At 44.8% G+C, this 14,428-nt stretch overlaps 1 protein-coding gene across 1 annotated transcript in view; it reads right to left on the reverse strand.

Moving 5' to 3' along the window:
- The window catches only part of LOC120902222 (cAMP-dependent protein kinase catalytic subunit PRKX), a 48,445-nt gene that overhangs the window by 30,083 nt on the left and 3,934 nt on the right, over positions 1-14,428 (reverse strand). The window lies entirely within an intron of this gene.

A 14,428-nucleotide genomic window follows, 5' to 3' on the forward strand; every position in this document is an offset into this window, starting at 1 on the left:
GGGAATCGCATTTAATCTTTTGCGGGATTTGGGCCTTGCTTCCTCTTGTACGGTGTGTGTGTTGTGGATTACTTCCACCTTTACCTTTACAGATTAAAATGACAACAAATGCCGGCGTGCTTCATCAAAGCCGGACAGATTATCTTGGCGGTGTGACTTGATTGAGGAAATGGAAACAGCAACGGCCAAAGAGAAAAAAAAGTCACTCATTTGAACTGCTCGCCTTTGAATCATTGTGGGTTCTTTGTGTGTGAGAAACATAATCTCTACCGAAACAAAAAGCAAAGCGATTATTTATATCAATAGGATACCTAATTACAACCATACAGAGCGAGAGTTTGTCTGTGTCCTGTTCGTGCTTGACAGTGATTTATTTTTTTGGGTAGTTCTCTATGGTTCGATTGCAAGAATGTCTACTTTTTTTTATTTGTGGTTCACCACTTCCCGGGAAAACTTTGCCCATCGCTGCTATCGCCGCCGTTTCGCAATGACATTGTTGGCGTCCAAAGGACAACAACCCCGCGATGTTCGCTCGAATATTGAAAATCTGAAATCAAATTTCGCTGTTATATTTCGCCCAACAGAGCCCACTTTTAATTAGTTTTGCATTTGTGCTCCCTCCGGTGTGGTGGCTCCGGTGCTCCGGTTCGTCCTGTTTCATAAAGGACTTGGACGTTCAATACATCCAAATGATACTGATGATGATAATGACGACGAGGATGCTGTACGGTGAGCTTTGCAAGTCGCAATACCGTGTACCGCTGTCGCAACAAGTCGTCCTGCTCATTTTCCCTCATGATTGTGTGCGGCACCCCTTTCTGGAGATGAATGATGGTAGTCGTCTCTCTCTCTCTCACACACACACTCTCTCGTTTGTTTCTGTTAATTTTGCAACCTTTATCATGCTCTGCTACAGAATAAACAACTTTCCAATCGGATTTTTTTTGTTGGGGACTTTGGCGAACGATTGATGATGCCACGAAAACTTGGTCCAGTTGAGAAATCGGATCTAGCGCTTTTTGCACCAGTGAGGGATGGAGTATTATTTGTTCGAACAGAAAACTTTTGAAGGTTAATTACATTCAATAGCAATACCACCAGGCTCTCTTTTCCGCATCGGTTGCAAGCTGTTGGCAAAATACTTTACAAATCGGCTTTTGGTTGAGCGTTGAGTGTTTTGTTTGAGGACAGACCGTTTCTGATGTTAATTTGTATGCGAAAGTTTTCTATTCCATAAATGACATTGAGGTGTTTGTTTCGCTGAGCTGTAAGACGACCAACCTCTTGCTTAGCAAGATTCAAAGTTGATCCTTACAGGCGAATTATTAGCTTTTTCTGCGTAATCGTGTTCGATGTTATGGTTTGGATCTGTGTACAGTCGACAGTTTTTAACATTTTCGCTGAATTGAAGACAGTTCAACATGTTGTTGGCACTGTTCATTTGATCTACAAACACAATTCTTACAAAAAAAAATACTAAAAAAGACATTCGTTTCAAATTTGTACCCGTGAGCTAATATGGTAATGTAACAAGATTAGCATGCTACATTCTCAGCAAAGAAAAAAAAGGAAATCATTTTACAAATTAAGAACAACACGGCTGCATCCGCCATGCAACGTTTCAATTTTACACTAAATAAACTTCTCACCTTTTTGGGCGTGCTATTTGTAGCAACTTGGCCCGTCTTGGCACCATGATATCACTTGCCAAACCATCCGATGCCCAATCGGCAACCGTCGCTAGACTCCTTCCCATCCTTTCCGTCACTTTCGACCAAAACAATGAACAAATTCTCCTCCCCCAGTTGCGCCCCGGTGGCAAAGCCTGTACAGAGACAGCGAGCGCTGTCTCAGGCGCACCAAGACCATGTTGAAATGTGAACAATTCCGAAGACAGCTATTAATCCTACTTAAATCGCTGGCCTAACGTTCGTTGCCCCCTTGTTCTTTTTTTTTTTTGCACACACAACAAAACATCCACCTGCCCTGCGTTCCTGGCAACGATCATGCTCGCCCAGCTCTCGGTCGGTTGAATGTCAGAAGCGGAAGAACAACCACAAAAAAAAGGTCGGAAAACCCGAAATGTTCGTTCAACGTATTCTCACTTTGCAGTATGTCGGTATCGCGGCTTGCCAATCGTGGCAAATCATAACAAACCCCGCCACCATCATGCCGACCATTGCAGAGCAGAAGAGACCTTATGGCAAGGTAAGGAAAGGCAAACCAGACCCGTACCGAGCGTGCTACTTCTTCCAATGGATTTTTGATCACTTCAAAGCACTTGCAAACGCACAACCACACACACACACACGCGAGCACTACGCACAATCAACAAATAAACGGCTAGATTTGTAAAGCTTTTTGCGTGATCAAAACATTCGTGTGCAGACCAAACGGCCATAAGAACAAAAGGCATCACACACTCTGCCAGTCAAAAAAAAGTGTAAGAAATGTTGTTTGGTTAAGGTTTCTGGTGGAAAAGGAAAAAGAAGCACACACAAAAACGGCCCCCTCCTGCAAGTGGAAACAACAGTTTTTCCGCCTCCGGGATACATTCAGCTGTTAAATCGTTTATTGTCGCGGTATGTGTTGGTGGTTGGTTTATGAGGTCGGAAGCCGGGTGTTTGCCGGTTCAAGGGAAGGTTGGTTGGTTGGTCGGTTGGTTGCGTGTACGCTCGTGGACACGACCCTACGCAGACATCTTGCAGCAAAACAAAGCACCATGCACCAAAAAAAAGGAAGAAACTACGCCAAACGGCAAAAAGATGAACTCACGCTGCCCTCTCGCTAGCTGGGGTGGATTGTTCTTTATCGACTCCAATATATCATGGCCTTTGTGGCCAACACGACACTCCGAAACTGAACTACCACCCCTCAAGCTGCGCGTGTCAAGGTGGAACGCAAACTCGCAACGGTTTCGTCGCTGGTCCTCAGCACGGATGAGGATGAGAGGTTTATAAATTAGAAGATAGCAGGTATGCAAATGGGTTAGCTGATCTGTTGCCGAGCCCCTGTCCCGTACCGCTTTTAATTACAACCATCCTTCCGTACACCTTGGAGAAGAAGGCCAGAAAGAGCAAAGCCAAGTAACAATATACTTCCTTGCTTGCGAATAGCACATTTTCCGCGAATTCGGAGACGCTTTGATGTAGAAAAGGTGTGCACTTCTTGGAAGTGAAACTCAATTTTCTAAACCTGATCGAGCTAAGCCTTTTAAAGAAGCTCTCGCGTTTTCGTTTGATTTACTCTCTTTGAGTGTGTCAAAAAAAATTGGTAGATTTATTGCACACTCAACTTCGTTTTTTATTACGCTTTGGTAATGTCAAACATAGATAAAATAAATGTCTCTATCTTAAAGTATTTGCACAATTCTTGTAACGAACGAAAAGCCATAAAAAATGGACACTAAAACAGTGTATTGTGGCGTTGCGCTTCTTGCGCAATGTTTACGGCCCGTACGACACACATAAAATGCTCGTGCTAAAACAATCGTCAAACATCAAATTAGCAATAACTGCAAACCGATTAAAATATTCTTTACTGGCATCCGAGCTCTGCGACAGCAAGCGACAGGCCTAAGTCGTTCGGCCTAACATTGCAATTCGTAAATAATACACCGTCACCCACCAAACGACCAAACACGACAGCGCGCAATCAGTGCTTGAAGCGATTTAAATCAAAACACATCCACAACACCCAGCGCAAACCATAAAACAATGTCGTCCGGCTCTAAATCCGTCAGCTGGCCAGCTGGCAGGCTAACCCACCGACAACCAGACGACTTCCGTACACATACATATAATTCAATCAGCAATCAGCGGGTTTCCTAGGTCCGTGTGCGGGATTGTTCATCCGTTATTTTTTTAAACATTTGTTTTGGTTTGGTCTGGGGGTGTATTAAAATGAATTAAATTTTTTCACATCAAACCCCAACCGAAATACACTTCTCGCGCGGGAAAATATTTGCACGATGTTAAGAATTTTGCACCCACTGGGCTGGTCTTGTGTAGCGTGGCCGTGAAAAGTAAGGAAGTAAAATCCTGATGGAGACGCCTGGTGGCGCTTAACCAAAAGCGGAATGTGTGCGCGTGCACAAAAATCATTCCGCTGTATGTGTCAACCGTAACGATTACAGTGAGTCGGTGTAAATGTATCATCACTTACGCAGAAGCTAGAGCCGCCACCCGCCAGCCTCACCTTATGTTTACTGATCGGTGGTAGGATAATTATTATTATTATTCTTACTATTATTATGATAGCCACTGCATGTGCAGACGCGGTACTGTTATTGTTTTAGACCGCACCGGGTGTGGGGGTGGTCATGAATACGGACGCAAATGTTTACCGCATGGCGGGCTGCGGTCTGTTGCGCCTTTCGGGGGACCGAGAACCGGTTCGGGGTGGTCAGTGAAAGTAAATAAAACCTTGCACCCTTGCTCATCGGTTGGAATAACAAACACGTACCCCATATGCACCATCGTTCTACTACTTGCCAACTCCCCCACTGCAGTGCTGACTTGATGACAACAATTACGGGGTGTAGTTAATTTAATAGAATAAAACTTATTTTTGGTTGCAAGATTTCACAAAAAATCTTTAAAAAAAGTGTACAAAATCAACGTTGTTGTAGACACGCGTGGTATATTTAAACCTCACGATGTCCGCCGACTGTCGAATGGGTTGAGCAAAAGGAAAGATTATTTTAACGACCAAACGCTTGTCGATAAAATGTTTACCTCAAGAAAAACAGCTGTTAACCTTTATGTTAAGGCCGCAGCACCATAAAGAATAACAATACTGCTCAGTAAAATAAAATAGCAAGAAGAAAAAACCTCCTAACCGACTCACCACGAGGATGACAAAATAAAATTCATTCCCACCACAAACGTGAGCCATCGTGCAGCCGTCCCAACCAGCCGTCCAAAAGGAGTGTGTGTGCGTGTGTGTGGCAAATAAAACGTTCGTACGTGGTTGTTTTTGAGCTCCCTATTCTCGCCCTGATATCTTTATGTCGCTGTCTGACATCCGGTGAAATAATCAGTGCAACATTTCATGCGAATAAAGTTAATCTCGGGAAATAGGTTAACGCGAAACGTGGGATTAGAGTCCATCCTTGTGACATCTGCCCAATCCTTGTGACATACATCTCTGGTTGGTGGACAGGGAGTCTCTCTCTCTCTCTATCTCCGCACAGTGACATTTACTACGCATCACGGTGGCGTTGTACGATCATCCCGTCCCGTCTCCTCGATCATTTCGTGATCACCCACCGGCCTCGCTTCTCTCACTCGCTTTCCATCGAAAAAGTTTGATGTTCTCACCTTAGCGTGCGGTGACAAAATGTCTATTAATATTGGTGAAGTCCGCAAAAAGTAACCGCCTTCACCCGCTGTGCTCGAGCCCCTACCATGGAGAAACCCCTCGCGATGGACAACACTACGTGTGTACGTGTGTTTTGCCGGGGCGAGAGAATGATGAATATGCTCCAACTGCATACGCATGAATGCACACGGATCGCAAGCACGTCGAGCCGCGCCGGACAAACCGCCGGACGGATGTTGGACGTGGTCCAAAAACTTGTTCCGTACCGGCTCGCCCATCCCAGCTACCCCAGCTACGGTCTCAAATTAGGCGGATGATCTATGTGTTTGTTAGCACACTTGCATGAAGTTAGTTCGTTAAGATTTATGCGATGAAATTTCAACAGGATATTTCAGCCTATTACAGGCAAGGGGGTTTGTTTTTATAGAGACGTTGTGAGGATATCATAAATAAGGCAAGAATGCAAGCATGTTTTTCGTTTTAGTTCAATTTCATAGAGTATGTCCCTGCTCTCAGGGTTGAAACATTCAATTTCAACACTGTCTCGGAATTATTTACACACTGCTCAATGATAATCCCGGCGTTGTCTGCTTAGGCATCAAAGATTTCGCTTGCTGTCAAAACAATTGCACCATCAGTTGCCACTAGTGTAGTACAACGTAGTGCAGCCAACTCAAAAAACGTTAGATTATGTAAAAGCGATAGTTACAGCAATACCAAAACGTCTTTGTCTTCTATTTGGCGTAACATCGCAGCCGGATAATCAATCCTTGCTACGGGGGGACGGTCCATTCAAGGCTTGAACCGAAGACAGGTATGTTATTGAGTCTTACGAGTTGACGACTGTACCACGGGGAACGCTAAAAAAATACCAAAAAATATCGAAACGTATATGTTTTCAATTTTGAGGCAAAACACCGTAAATTTGCAGACTGTTCACTACGAGCGATACTAATTTGAACACTGCGCTAGCAGAAAGTTTGTGTATTTTGTGTAATCTAAACTTTCGCTCAAATATGATGGCTCTCTAAAAAACTAATGCCGATCATATGCACCGTTTGTGTAAAATGTATTTTCTCTTGAAAAATCAACCCAAAACGTCTGAATTTCTTGCAGCAATATTGCAATGAAAAAAATTCTTCAAAAATTAAGTGATACACGCTCCAACTCCAATCCATCACCATGACACACTGCAAGGAAATAGTTCATATTGCATCATTAGGCCACCGCCGAAACTGATTGCCGTTTACGATCAATTTCCAATCCGACACACTTTGTCAGATCGATGTACCGCTACCGTACCTTTCGCAAATGGTTGATTGATTTGTTTACCTTCAATCAAACCTAAATCAAAACGGGAAACGCAAAACCATCAATTGAAAGCGTTGCCTAGTATAATACGGTACAGAAAGCGGTATAGACAAAACTATCAACTGCCGCCGCTAACGCGTGAATGTTTCGCGGAAGCAATCAAATAAATTTACTACGATTTGCATTGTGTCCGGTGGGAATATGCGGGTCAGTGTCAGAAATCGATCATGTGCTTGATTGATCTAACTGGGGGCTGGAAGAGCTGTGGGCGTGTTCGGTGCAATATTAATCGCTTAAGTGCAGTTGCAAAATTGCAGCGAAGTTAAAAATGTCGGTTCACGCATGTTACTACATGGATATTTTATTCAAATAGTACATAAATGGAGTACTAGAAACAAATAATCGAAAATAGCACGGCTACTACCGGACAAAACTATTATACTGTTCGCTGTCAAGCGCCAGCATGTAATCTAATGTTCTAGCAACATTTTTATCGCACAATTAATCTACATGACGGTGCCACACAGATAATGATGAATGATGGTTGCAAGCGACGAACGTCAAAAATACCACTTTACCCCTCATTAATTGCACTGGCTTTCTCCAGCGCTACTAGAACCATTCCCTACAACAACAGTGCTTGCGATTTCATGATAATCAGCAGCAAACCTAATGATCACCCGGACCTAAGTCCTTCCCTTTGCACAGCCATTTCGTGACAGGGAAATTAAGGGTGGGCACTTCCCGTTACTTTTACCTAGGCAATAATCTACCTGTCATCTTGGTGTCCGAAATTTCGACCACCCAACTCAAAGGAAGTTCTTTATGGTGTTTTTTTTTGTGCCAATTCATGCAGCAGCAGCCATGGAGGCGCCCAAAGGTAAGGTACAGTCATTGCTCGACACAATTAGAAGTTAACGAAGGCGTGAGTTCAACTGTAGAGACTTTCCATCACCTTCTGTTCACTCTCCTACGAGGCGAGTGAGGGAATCAATCAAAATCTGAGCCATTTGAAGAAGAAAAAAACGGACCCGTTTTGTAATTTTGGCAAAAATTGCCTCTCGAAATTGATTGCAACGAACAACGACAGTGTTTACACAACATTTCCAATTAGATATTTCTGTTTACTCCCTTAACGAACTGCGACTAGCCTTAGAGGGAATGGAAAGGACACCCACCAATTTTGTTCCTCGTTCTTGGAAATGTGTCCTGTACAAGTGGAATTGAAGCCAGGTTTCTTTTGCAGCAATCCAATCCAATATGGCGAATTATTTTCCCAATTTCTACCGAACAGCTGTTGAATGTGGCTTGTGGCTCAATGAAAATTGCCATTTATTTTCCTGCTGATTCCGCCATGCTTAAAATACCGAACATTTCCATCCAAATAATTGGACACTCACACACAACTAATGTGCAGCACTGCAGCTGCGCTCATTAAGCGAACCCCGGAGCAAACGTACAAAAATAATTAAGAAAAAAAAACTGGAAATAAACTGTTGTTTTGCGTGCCGCGGTCATATTGCCTGCCACCAACTGTCATCAATTTAAATGCACTCTAATAGCGCTCAACCTGCAATGGACGCAATAAAGCTTCATTTGTGTGAGCAAACGGGTCCAGTGTTGGGGTTGAAACTCGAACAGGAACCCCCTTGTGACCCGCCCAATGAAGGGGAACAGTTCCAAAGTGCACTTGTGCCACAAACGTCATTTGTGCCGCACGTCATCGTCGTGCACGATCTGGTGCAATTGAGCAAGGCAAAGGGCACAACCGTACCGTATTTTCCCGACCGACTGAGAATGCTGTCCGTGATGGTGGTGGGAAAAGGAACTGAGGAATACTAGAATAATTTTAAACAAGACCTTTTTACACATCATAGAACGAAAAAAAATCGAAACACGAACAACTTTCCGCTTTGGCTACGTCAATGACCGGTGGACGACGCAGGGGTGTCTAGTCTGGTTTTCCCGACACCGGACCCCTTTTTCCTATGTGTCCGTTTTTAACCGTTAAACCACGTACCTACGGGTTCCCAAGTCGACTAGTGCACCCAGGTTGTGTTCCTTCTACTGTCCCGACGCAGTGACGTCGGAATGGACAGTGAAGTGGTGAAACGGTGGGGTGAAATTAGAAATAAATCAAACAGCTGGTCGCCGGCAGCGTCTAAATCTAATAAAAAAAGGCAACCAAAACGCCAAACGACAATGTCATGTGCCAGGAAGGACTTGTGCCGGTTTGCCGCCAGAACGACAAAATACACACAAAAAAGAACGCAACGAAGCAACTTAAAAACAATAACCGCAAATAAATGACAGCTTGAATTAGCATAACGGCGCGAGCGGAGAAGGTAGTCGTCAGGGTGAGGACGTTCTTCTCCGACGTTCTGTTGAGGCTAGGCCAGTATCCGTCGCGGAAGTGGACGTAAATAGATGGAGCGTTGGGTTCTTCCATTTGCACCAGTGCGAGCGCCAGACGAGCGACCAAAGGAGAAGTGTGCGTGGAAGGACAATCCTCCGGTGACGACATTTGCCAAGTGCATCGGACGAACCAATCCGGAGACAGGGAGTGAAGAAATAGCGCCGCGTGAAACGAATGGAAAGCCACATAATGCCGTCAGCGAAGTAGAATTCCCCATTAGATATTGATGCCACTTTTAGATGCGAGCTAATTTCGAAACCTTCCCATAAGTGCCCTGCTCCAAAATAGAGTAGTGGGGCACTGGTGGGGCGTGGGGAACGATATCGCTGTTCCGGTCATATTCAACTTCATCTATTAGCCGTGAGCGGTTGTGGACAACAATTTGTTTTAAAACGAACGTCCTTAACCTCTTCAGAAGTTATTCCCTATTTCGAAAATCTCAATCGGAAGCGTCTCTGCCAAGGTTCAAGGCTTTCTGATGCCGCGAATTCCCTGACCTGGGTCCCGTCCTTTACGTCAGCAGTGCGATGCTCATCCATTTTCCAAACTTTCCACCATCGAGAGGAAGAGAGCATCACTTCCAGGAACACCGAATCGGCTGATCGATGACTAACCGTTGATGGCACAGACGAGTAGCAGACGCGACCGGCCGGGTACTTCGCCTCGGCAGTCAGATCCCGGCGATCGAACGATTTTCTCGCCCCGTTATATAATCGCGCTTCCACGGTTTACCGGTCGTTGTTGCGATTACGATTCGCTTCAGCGATTTTTGCCGCTGGAGTGGACGCGCTCTTGAATTTCATGAGTGGCATCCACCACTCCCCATGCAATGAACGCACGGAGGAATTGCTTTGGAGGAGACGGTGCTAACTTGCCAGGAGGGGAGGTCAGAGCATATATTGTTTATTTATACTATCGTATCGGAAGACGATTAGCAAACCGTGTTTGGAAATGGGGCGGGAGATTGGTTTGACTGTACACACACTTCTTTGGCACCGCCACTTGCTAACAAGCGGGCATAGACTAAAGCAGGACAAATATTGTTGATTGCCAGTTACGGTGGGACGAATTTTGTTGCAAAAAGTATCATTAAAAATGTTAGTAAACAAGTAAATCACTATAAAAATTGAGCTAAAACTCCTACGCTATATCCTACGCTAATTCCTACGCTATTCCTACGATATGTTTTGTCGATCAGCAGAATCAGTTACTAGATCGAAACTGGAACTGTATCGGTTCCAGACCCGGATCACACAGTACAGTTGTAGTAACGGAATAAAATCGAGAGTTATTCCAGGATTGGTATGGGTTCATGCTCGATCCCAGCATCGGTATGAGCTCATGATCGATTCCAGGACCGATATGGGTTCAGGATCACTTCCTAAACTAGTACAAGTTTAGTATCGTTTCCTGAATCGGCATGACTTTATAATCAGTTCCTGTACCAGTATGATTGGTTCTTGTTTGATGTCTCCCAATGGGTCGTCATCAGTTCCTTATTTTAATTGAGTTTCGAAACAAATAATTTTGACGGACATCTCAGAGTAAAGGGAATCCTTCTGTTAAAGATTTACCGTCAAATTGGAATCTTTGTTTACCCATTTAGATTATTTTACCATATTTTAAAGACGTTAAAGAATTTATTGGAGCAAATTTATGTTCAATCAAAATAAAATTCATCTAAAGTCAGGTTCAAGCCATCCTTTTTTGGTTAAGCCTTGTGCACTCTTCCCGCATTCAGTCGATGATGATTGATCATGAACGATCGATCGATTCTGATTAACAGCGAGCGTCAGCGATCGACGTCAGCCGGGCAAGCACCGAAGACATGATCTAACAGTCAGTCAATCATTCTGCTGACATCGTCAATCTTTCACCTCTTTCGGTAGCGTGTGTTGCTTGAGGACAGGAAGGAAGCACATACACAGCCAACATCCTCCACGACATGTACGTAGGAGTGGAAAATCTCTACCCAACCAACTCCCCCCTCCCTCAGCAAGTTCGTTAAGCCCTGTCAGATAGTATATTTTTGGTGCACTTTGATGGTTGTGGCTGAATTAAAACACATAAAACCACACATCTAATGCGTTCCAGCTGCGTTCGATGAGTGAAAGTTGCCACCGATGCTGCTGCCTTCCGCTGTCGTTGTTCCTCTCCCCATACGAGCATGGCCAAAGTGGCGGACTCTCGTCCTGCAGATTATGATCGGTGGACACAAGTTTTGCCGCACGACCGTTCACCGTTCATCATCGGTTATGGGCCGGCCCGGAGGACAACCAAAACAGAATCCAATCCAAACGAAAAGCCAACAGGTGTTTTTCAGTTTGGCTGGGGGGACACAGCCATCGTGCCATATGTCGCGCAATAAAACAACGTGCATTCAGAGCCAGGGAAGCAGAGGTGGACAGGGAAGGATGGATGGCAGGGTAAGTTTATTTTCAATCTGCCTCGAGCGGGATTGGTGGGGGACCGATACGGAGAGGAAGAAGCTCGCAGTAACAGATGACAACAGAGACACAAACACGCTCACTCTCAGCTCCAGAAAAAGGGGGAGATTTCCAACCCACATACTTCAAACTGAATATCACACACTGCTACTTTGTCAACAACATAAGAATCATATAATCCATATTTCTTTCCGAATGCAAACCGTGCAAAACATGGAAGAAGAGACCTGTCCGAACGGGGAAAAGGTCTGAAGATTTGTCTCGGAATGTTTATTTGGTCCACCAGCAAGCGCACGGCCAAAGTCCACGCAGGCAAGGACATCTGATTTGTGATACTCCATAGGTTTGTCCTCGAGATAAAGCGGAACGACGCCTCTCGGGTCGGGAAAAAAATGAATTTGTGTGTGTGTGTTTGATTGTAGCAGCGTTGGTTGTTATTTTTACACTCACTCGTTGGTTTTTATTTTTGATCATAGCAAAAGGCATTCATAAACAAAGATCCAACAAGCCATGGGGAAACGGTTTCAGCAACCGCCGTGAATAAAGTAACGCAAAATTGTGTCCCCTTTGTTGTTCTTAATTTGGAGTTTCTTCGTTCAACATTGTCACATGGCAATCAGTAACCAGAAAGTAGTAACCAATAACAATTAATCGGCAAACGAGTCTCCCTAACGGTACCTGATGTAATCGATCACATTATCTAACTTCTCGGTAATTTCCATCCCCCAAGCATTCGCCACGCAACTGTGTTACGCAGCAGGTGAACACAGTCTATGCGCTGTTTCTTGTTCTAATGCGCGGTACCAGGAAAAGGCCTGCGAGCGAAAAGATTGCGCTCATTGATTTGATTTCTAAGAAAACGACTACAAACAAACCGTCCAGGTTTTGTGCGTGGGGGAAGCAGGAAAAAGCTTTTCTTTTGCGTTCAAATTAATTGGATATCATTGTCAACGGCGCTACCGATACACGGCCGGGGATGCTAACTATCTGTTCCGGTTCGAAGGACCAACGCGTCGGATGGACGCTATCAGTGGTGTCAACGAGGAACAAAAAAGAATCACGATAGAGTAAGACCGTAGGCAGAAAGTGAAACAGAGTACGACACATTACATGACAAGTCACGCGCGTACAATCTGCACCTCGTAGGTGTCTCCTTATCTTACAGTCTGTTCCTCTGACAGGTAAGCATGGCGTCTTGGGGTGATGAACTACTTCACCACTTTGGTGGCCGTCCCAAAACACCAGTGGAGCATGTGAAAGTGAAGACTCCTACTGATGTGTACAGTGTGTATGTATCATGCTTAAAAATTACCACACTTTAAATTACTGCCCTCTGCCCGGTTGAAGTTGAACGATGTGTGACAACCACTCACACACACACACATATGAGAGATACGCCACTACTCTGGTGCTGTAGTAGCTGAACCGCTTGTCAGATTGCTTTTTTCATTCATAACAAACGTACGGCGACGGATGACACTTGCCACTGTGATGGATGGGTGATGGACGTAAGCAACGCGTGCGGTCGAATCATCAGTTCGGTTAAAAGCATTTCAAAGTCAGCTCCACAAACTCACTACGAAAGGTACCGCTGGGTACAAGCGGCAGCGGCGGCACCATCATCAGTAAACTTGGCATCGATTCTTGATGCGGCTTACCGGAAGAACTACTTTGTAGTTCTGCACTTTGCTTTGGGTGGTTGTCTTGCATTATCTACACAACAAAAATAGAGAGAGGAAGAGATACAATCCTGCACAAAAACACAGATTCTTTCCCTTCTACAAAGACGTCTTTCTGGAGAGAGAGAGTTTCCGTTGGCTTGGTGCCTAGTTTTAGTTCCCGCTGCTAAGAAAAACAGAAGCCATAGTTCTCCAAACGACCGTCGTATGTTTATGTTAGGAGTACACATTTACCCTGATACCAGCTACCTTTTCTTTAGAAACACCGCTATCGGATCGATATAGAACGAGTTTATGAGTAACTATCTGGTACATTCCCTTGGGCTAGGTTAATTTTGGCCGTCTGTTTTAGTAAACTGTTTCACTGACCTAGCTTTCCACAGACACAACCTGTCCTTGCCTCGTTGGAATCGTAGACCTTGGTACCATGGTGGATCCGTTCGTACAGAAGCGGAATAGCGATCTTTCTCGCTAACAGAGTAACAAGTGACCGCCAAGTGTTGGCATCGGCACCGTCCTCCCAAAATGCACGAATGCAAAGGCAGAGTTGAAGCTGTACGACCGAGACACGGTGTTCGGAAAATCCCGCAGACTGATCAGCGTCATAATAAATAAAAATGTTTTACGATCATACCGCCACCACTTTACAGCGGACCACGTGAAGTACAGTGTCCCCACTGCATGGTGATACTGCAAATATATATACTTTTATTCGCAAAAGGGAGGCCATCGGCAGCGACCGGAAGAAGGGGCACGAAAAAATGCTTTCCAACGCCACCATCCCATGTTCGATCAACGGACGTGTTTGTCTTCGTCCCTCAGCTGACCGACCTGGCAACCGCAACCGTTCCCGCACGCACCAAGGTTCGATATTTTGTTATTATGACAGCGATTCTCCCATCTCGCTCGCACGGAAATGAAAACTCTTTTTTCCTTAGTTTTGCTATGCCTGAGAGAAACCACCTCCTCCTTCCATCTCGCACGAGAGCTGATACAATAACAGCTTCTTCGGTGTTCTTCGGAGAATTTTTAAGAGAAAATGCGGCAGCGGCCACACATGTGCCGCGCAGTCCATAAGCGCTGAGTTATGGTTTAGGAATTGATGATGTTTCTCTACGTGCTTGGTGAGGGGGTTGCTTCTGTGGAGAAGGTAGGGGGGAATGTAGAAAGGAAAGTGAAAAATCACGTCTTATTTTTACGACCGTGCCCCTTTTGTTCCTGGTGCTGGCTGGAAAGAGGTCAGCATTTGTTGT

This window comes from Anopheles arabiensis, chromosome 3 (genome assembly GCF_016920715.1).
Source record: "Anopheles arabiensis isolate DONGOLA chromosome 3, AaraD3, whole genome shotgun sequence".
Classification (NCBI taxonomy): Eukaryota; Metazoa; Arthropoda; class Insecta; order Diptera; family Culicidae; genus Anopheles; species Anopheles arabiensis.